Source organism: Ambystoma mexicanum, chromosome 11 (assembly GCF_040938575.1).
Source record: "Ambystoma mexicanum isolate Mex_15411 chromosome 11, UKY_AmexF1_1, whole genome shotgun sequence".
In the NCBI taxonomy this organism is placed as follows: domain Eukaryota; kingdom Metazoa; phylum Chordata; class Amphibia; order Caudata; family Ambystomatidae; genus Ambystoma; species Ambystoma mexicanum.
The window spans coordinates 1051016990-1051024739 of record NC_090934.1 but is presented as its reverse complement, the minus strand read 5'-3'; positions in this window follow the sequence as shown (position 1 = coordinate 1051024739).

Genomic DNA, 7750 nt, shown 5'->3' with positions numbered 1-7750 from the left:
GAAAATACAGCGGCCATCTTTTACATGCAATCTTCCTAGTGAACACAAAGGAAGGACTACACTCTTCAGTTAGGTACTAGCCGGTAAGAAAAAACTAGCGGCCATCTTTGCATCAAACCACCCAACAACAAGGGGAAGAAGTGTTGAGAAGAAAGTGCACTGGGGGGCACAAAACCATTCAAAAGAAATCGACACAGCATTGCAAAAATCAAGCTACAGACATAGTCAAATTTTTGCAAATATAGATGGCACAAAATAAGGAAAATTCAAAAAAATTCAAAACACAACCAAAATTGCAAGCAATAGTTAGATAGCAGAAAACATTTATGTTTGGCTGACCAGATGCCAATCAATACTCTCATTGAGCCCCAGAACATTACTTTGCAATTTAAAAATAATTTTTTGTTCCAGGTTCAATAATTTCTGGTCTGTCTCGGCTTTCCTATGGCCATGCACCTTTTTCAAAATAAACCACGTAAAGTCATTGCAGCCATGTTTCATATCAAGAAAATGTTTCACTAAAGGAGATGCAATCACTTGATTTCTGATGCAGCTCCGATGTTCCACCATACAGACTTTACATTGTCTGTTAGTCTTGCCTACATAATATAGGCTACAGGGGCACGTGATTAAATACACAACATTGGATGTGTTATAGTTGGTCATTTCATTACACACCCATTTCAGATTAGGTAAAATTTGTATATATCTATTCTCTTTAGTTTGGGCACACATACTACATTTACCACAAGGAAAATGCCCTTTTATTTCCGGTAAACCCCATAACCTGGTTTGTCTCACCAGTGGTGTACTTTTTTCAGTTACATCATTCCTGATCAAAATGTTCCTTAGGTTTTGACTTTTTCTAAAGGCCACCAAAGGGGGCAAGGCTTCTTTTCCTCTGTATACCTTTTTCCAAGTTTTCATCACAATAGATTTAATTTTGTACGATAAATTTGAAAAAGTATTAACAAAAACAGTACCAATCTTTCTCTTTATTTTCACATTTTTCTCCAAAAGAGCGTCCCGATTATTATTGTATGCTCTTTTTGAAGCAGTTTTAATCACTCTAGGTGGATAGCCTTTGTTTCGCAGTTTCTGAGTAAGTGCGTCCGCACTTAGACGGAAATCCTCTTTTCTACTACTATTCCTTTTTAACCTTAAAAACTGCCCAAAATGTAAGTTGTTTTTCAAATGCTTAGCATGATGGCTGTTAAAGTGCAAAAGAGAATTCTTGTCAGTAGTCTTTGTGTAGGGCTTCACTTTTAACACTCCATTCTCATGAAAGATGGTAATATCCAGAAAATGAGTCTCAAAGTCACATATGGATCCCGTAAATTTCAGAAAAAGATTCTGTTGGTTCAACCAGGTCATAAAGCACTCAGCTTCTTCTCTCGTACCATCCCATACAATAAATATATCGTCTATATACCTCAGCCACTTCCTCAACTGATGGATATAAGGATTAGTGGCTGGGTATATCACAATTTTTTCAAAATATTCAACATAGAGGTTGGCTAAATTAGGGGCCATGGCCGCACCCATGGCAGTGCCTTCTATCTGTTGGAAAAAAGTTCCTTGGAACTGGAAAAAGTTTTGGGTAAGGGCAAACTCAGTACACCACAAAATAAAGGCACTGCTCACAGGGTGTCCATCCTCTCTGCCCAGCAAAATTTCTTCAACAACCTCTAATGTCGCCCTTTGTGGTATCATAGTATAGAGGGATTGAATATCCAAACCTATCAATAAAGAATTGCCTTGAACAAAATCTATGTTCTCTATTTTATTGATAGTATCGGTAGTATCCCTCAAATAACTCTGCATTTTCATCACAAATGGACGCAGATAAAAATCTGCGAACTTAGACAATGGTTCTAAAATGGAGTTGACCCCAGAGACTATGGGACGTCCGGGAGGGTCTACCAATCTCTTAAGCACCATAGGCAAAATATAGAACACAGGTACCCTGCCTTGTTCCCTTATTAGAAATTCAAATTCTTGTTTGCTAATCATTTCTGAGTCATATGCCAAAGTAACTTTTTCTTTTATGATCTTCATCAGCCGAGCAGTAGGGTCACAAGTAAGTTTCAAATAGCTCACACTGTCAGAAAGAAGTCTCTCACATTCTTTAACATAATCACTGCGATTCATCAAAACAATAGCTCCCCCTTTATCTGCTTGTCTGATAATGAGATTCTTATCTTTTGCAAGTTTTAGAACAGAATCTCTCTGGGGTTTACTAAAGTTCGAATTATGAGATTTCTCACAGGATTCTAACTTTAGAACTTCAGCCAACACTTGTCTTTCAAATACCGTGGATTCGGCGGTGTGAGAGTAGCTGGGTGCACAGAAGGTCGACGCATTACGCAGACCACTGCAGTTGTTACTGTTGTAACCCTCGTGTTCACTGAAATATTCATTAAGGCGTACTTTACGCATAAATGCAAAAAACTCAATACGAAATTGAAAAGGATCATGGGTTTTGGTCATAACAAAGCTGAGGCCCCTGTTGAGAGTATTCTCTTCTTCACTTGAAAGTACATTGTTGGACAAGTTAATCACCACTGATTCCTTGTTCGGCTCTGTGTCCTGACCTGGTTGTCCCAATCCCCTCGGTTGGGACCCTGCCCTAAAAAAAGGCATCCTTTGTCTTTGTTGCCCCCTCTCTGGCCCCTTCCTCTGCCTCTGCCCGGGTTCGATTGAGCTACAGGTTCATTGTCTCCTGTGCTATCTTCACCTGAGCTATATGAAGTATCCCTAAAATTTACACGTCTATTGTTTTTAGGAATCTGAAATGTGTTACCAAAGTTATGGCCCTCTACAACATAAGGGAAGGCCTTTTCATGTGTAAAATTGGTGAGGTCTTTTTTCAACCTTTTGACCCTTTCTTAGTGTTTACTAGGAAGTGGTGAGTGTTTTGCTGCACTTGGTGAAAACACATGCTGGTGCTGCACGGTCTTCTTTCAAACCCCGCGAGTCATTAGCGAGGAGTTTGTTTCTCCTAATCTAGAGGTGAGCATGTTGTTCTTGAACTTTAGTAGCTACATTACTTTTAGTGATGTTGGTGGCTATTATCCCTTTTCCGCAGTTTGTTACTTACTGAACGTTGAGGTGTTGTGTACTATCTCGCACTACTTGGTCACGTTCAGCATGTTTATACACATTTAATGGCTGTGAAGACCGCTGGTGTATGACACTACTGTTTGGAAGAATGAGCTCTAATGCACGACCTAGGCTGGGCTTGAAATGTTTTCTTTTCTTCCCTTTTTTTACACATTTGGGAGCCGTGGTGTATCGGTGCATTTTAATGCTCTTTGAGATGGTTGGTGACCGCCCTTCTTATATTACAGATTGGTTCTGCGTCTTCTTTTGTAATCATCTGCAGACTTGGTTGTCATTACAAGGGATTTCCTCCCCTTGCCCCACGTTGTGGGTGGCTTCACTTGCGTGAAGGTAATTTTTATTTAATATATACTGAACAATTCATGACTGTTGTCCTGTAGTGATCTGTGGCTCATTGGTAGTGTGATGTGTCCTTTCTAGGTGTGACGATATTTTGAGCGGATTGAGACGCCTTTTGAAGTATCTTGGTTTTTCAATGAAGAAAAATTAGCCTATCTGTCATTTACAGACGTGCGTTGAAGATTCACCACATTAAGGTAAATCTAATTGGTTTAATTTCTAAACCTTTTTGTGGAATTGTTCTCTTGACTGAGTCAACTCCACTTTTACATTTGGTGATACCCCCTCCCCTGGGGATCTGATTAGTTTCCTCTGTTTCTCTTCTTTGCAGGCTGGTTGCCTGAAACTACCCATTCAACACGGTGTTGAGAAGAATAGTGGATGTTTTAAAGGTTCCCCTGAAGAATGTTCGCCCGAAAGGGGCTTTAAAGAACAGAAACATGTTGGGATTATATGTTGTTTTAGAGACACATTTAGGTTTTTTCTATGTACTGTGATATGTGATTCCGTCTGTGTCCATTTGTAAAGTGGTTTATTTGAAATTTAGCTTTTTAGATTTTGTAGGTTTTAGTGGTAGTTTTGTACACTGTGTTAGGTGTCGGTAGTATCTTATGTTTTAATTTCAATATTCTGTATTAAACAAAAATGTTTTTTGAAATTTGGAATGTTGCACGCAGTCTATGTTGTCAAGACCTGTAGTGCCAGAGAATCTGTCAGAGGTGTCTAATCGTTGGGGGAGAAGGAGGGGTGGAAGTAGAGAAAGTTTACCATCTTATCCTTCTTTTATAATATAATCTATGTTCCTATTGGTGGAGTAAGATGTGGCACATATAAATAGGATCCTGTGTACCTATTTGATTACACACACAACTTTGGTTCACTCCAACATATATGTTTTACTTTTAATATACTTTTTCTGAATAGACATTCTATTTTGTATAATATCATGGTACTCGCTTTGTGTTGATAAAATTAACAACCTGTGTGGTAATGTTAAGAAAGGCCATTTGCTTAATGCTAACCTACAGCAGTACAACATTGTTAAATATTCATCTGCTATTAGAAAACTGCCACAATGCATATCAGAGGGGTTTATTAAATGTATATCATATTTAAATCAGGGACGACTCCTTCTTGATTATTTCTCTGAAGTCTATACCCTATTTTTTGTGGAGGTGCTCAAAGTAAGGACTCCCGATTTTGTACTGCCAAAACTGATGATTATCACCATATGTAGCCCGTGGCACAAATGAGGCCCATCTAGAGAGGATAACACGCTTGTCCCCTAAGGGAAACCTACAAATAATGACACAGACACCAGGGTGTGTACATAAAAGACTTTATTTAGTGTGTATGTTGTGACAAATCCAAAAAATTCCTCCCTTCTCCACAAAGGGGAGCCACCCCCTTTGGGACTGAGATGATCCTGCTACATAAACCCTCCTGAGGGGGACAGGGCAAACAGGGTGCCACTGGGGTTGACCCCCGTTTAGGGATAAGGAATGCCCAAAGAAGAATAGCACCCAACCTTCCCTTACCCATAAGTCTGACATGTTTCTTTGTTACATTGGAAGTGAACAGGGCAATTATAGGCAGGGGCCCTTTCATGTGGAAGGCTTGTTTTCTGACCTGCATTTTCCATCACCATCTTGTGGGAACCAGAACCAACCAAGTTTCTTCTTCTATTCCAAGGAGGAACCTAAAGACTGACGTTGAAGCTGTGATGGGTAGAGCAGTCGCAGGAGAGTAAGTAATGTGGGCTTGTGGAGCCTCGCTGAGGAGCGAGTACTCTGCAGACACAGTGGTACAAAGGTGAGAAGTATGGGCGTGCTTGTGGGAGGACTGCAGCACCCCCAGCAGGATGAGACTGCTTTGATCTTTGACACTGAAGGAGCCATTGGAGGCCGAGAAGGGCAATGTAGAGCATAACCCAGGAAGGGATGACTGAAACCCAACACACAAAGGGGCCAGTGGAGCTTGTATCCCGAGAAGGTCCTACCGAGAGCATACCCTAGCATTGGGCAACTAAAACAGAACAAATAAAGGGGCTGGAGTAGTGTATATTCTGAAAGAGACAAACCCTACGCCTACCCAAGGAAAGGGGTGAACAAATAAGTAGCAGCAGGAGGGCTGGTGAAGCCCATAACCCACAAGGGACAACGGGAGAACATTACCCAAGACAGGGTGGCCAAAATCAAAAAGCCAACCAGGCCAGAACCACTCAGAGCCCACCCATGGCTAAGAAGAGTATAAGAACATGAAAAGCTGCATCATGCGCTCTGTGTACTGTTTGTATGAAAAGTGTACATTTATGCCATCACTTTAAAACTGACATCTAAGTCAGCTGTGATCTTCCTTTGATGTGAGTTTTTAGGAGACGTTAATTGTGTAATTGTGTAATGTACGGACAGTAAAACTCATACACTCTTTGCACAGTTCGTATGACTTGCCTTTGATATGAGTTTTCAGGAGATCCGAATTTTGTAATTCACCAACTGTAAATCTCCCAAGATCTGCAAACGTGATAGCAGGGCATGTTGTAGGCACCTGTGTGGTAGGAGTATGTATTGTAAGAATGTGTGTCATATGACTTACTGTTGTAGGAGTGCATGTCATTGGTGCGCATTTTGGAGGATCGCACATTGCAGGATCATGTGTGTAGTAGGTGTGCTTGCCATTGGAACATGTATTATAAGAGTGTGTTTTGTAGGAGCACATTTTATAGTGTGCGGTAATTGTGTGTTGTATTAGTGTGCGGAAGGAGTATGTGTTGTATGTGTTGTAGATGCATGTGTCATAGGTGCATGTATCCTAAGTGCATGTAAGAGCACTTGTCATACATCTACACGTTATGTATAGTAAACGTGTGTAATAGATGCGAATGTCATAGGAGCACATTATTAGCATTCATATATGCAATGTTAATATCACAAATGTACATCTAGGATTTTAATATAATGTACCTCCATTCTGCTCATACATTATATGCCTCTATTCCATCACTTTAAAACTGACGTCATCTGCAACTTGCCTTTCATGTGAGTTTATAGATGTTTATTTTGTAATATATGAACAGTAAAAGTCATACGCTCTGTGTGCAATTCTATGACTTGTCTTTAATGTGATTTTTCAGGAGATGGTACACTTGTAATGTATCAACTGTAAGACTTATACACTCTGTGTATGTGATTGCAGTGCAGGTTGTAGGCGCCTTTGCAGTAGGACTGTGGGCCTCTTTACGAGGTTGCAGGTCCGGTAACAACGGTACCGGTATGCTTCCGGTACCGTTGTTACCGGACCGGCAAACACCGAGTTGTGCTCGCGAGTGCCTTTCATTCCACCAGGTCTGCCCTGGAGGAATGAAAAGCACCCGTGAGCACAGCAAGCCTGTAGCACTGGCACTGTTATGAACGGTGCCAGTGCTACAGGTATCCCCATTCCCATTGAGCCCTATGGGGCTGAAATGGGAATGGGGATATACCGGCACTGGCACCCGTGAAAGGGCAATTACCAGGTCCGGCGGGGTAGAAATACTGCAGTAATTGGCCATTAGCGGGTGCCGGATTTTCATGCCATTATGGTGGTAGCCTTGCTGGTAAAACCGAAAAGGCTACCTCCAACCTCGTAATGAGGCCCTATGTGTTGTAACAATGTGTGTAGTAGGACCATGTGTTGTAGGAATGCATGTCGTAGGAGCGCATGTTGTAGCAGCATGTTGTGTAGTAGGTGTGTCTTGATAGATGTTGGTCCTGAGTTGCGCTTTTCCTTAAATAATACAATGGGCCTCATTACGACCCTTGCGGAAATGGAAAAATGATGGCGGAAATGCAATACCGCCATCGAACACCGCTCGTTGCGATCATGACCCGTCACCGTAAAGTACGATGCCATTAGCGACACCGCAGTGAACGGCAACGCTAACTGCACCAAGTACGCGCACGCGCGCCTTGCAAAACCGGAATCACCGCCATGGCGCAACGGTACGCGAATTCTGACCCTAGCGGACATGTACTGAACGCCATCAAGCACGTCGTAAAGTACCATTCCGCCATGGCGAGAAATACGGCAACGCGAACCAACCGTAAATGGCCCACTGAGTGCCTGTACTCCACTCCCTGGCCTCATTGCACAACTCCTGGCAGGCGCAATGTACTCACACTATGCAACCAGTGAAATCCACAATTCACCCATGCATGCCAACGTAGAAAAGCATGCAGGGGCCAAAGCGCCCCGTGAGTGGGCATCCATGTACGGCATGTCACCATAGCCGTACTGACGCAGCACAGGC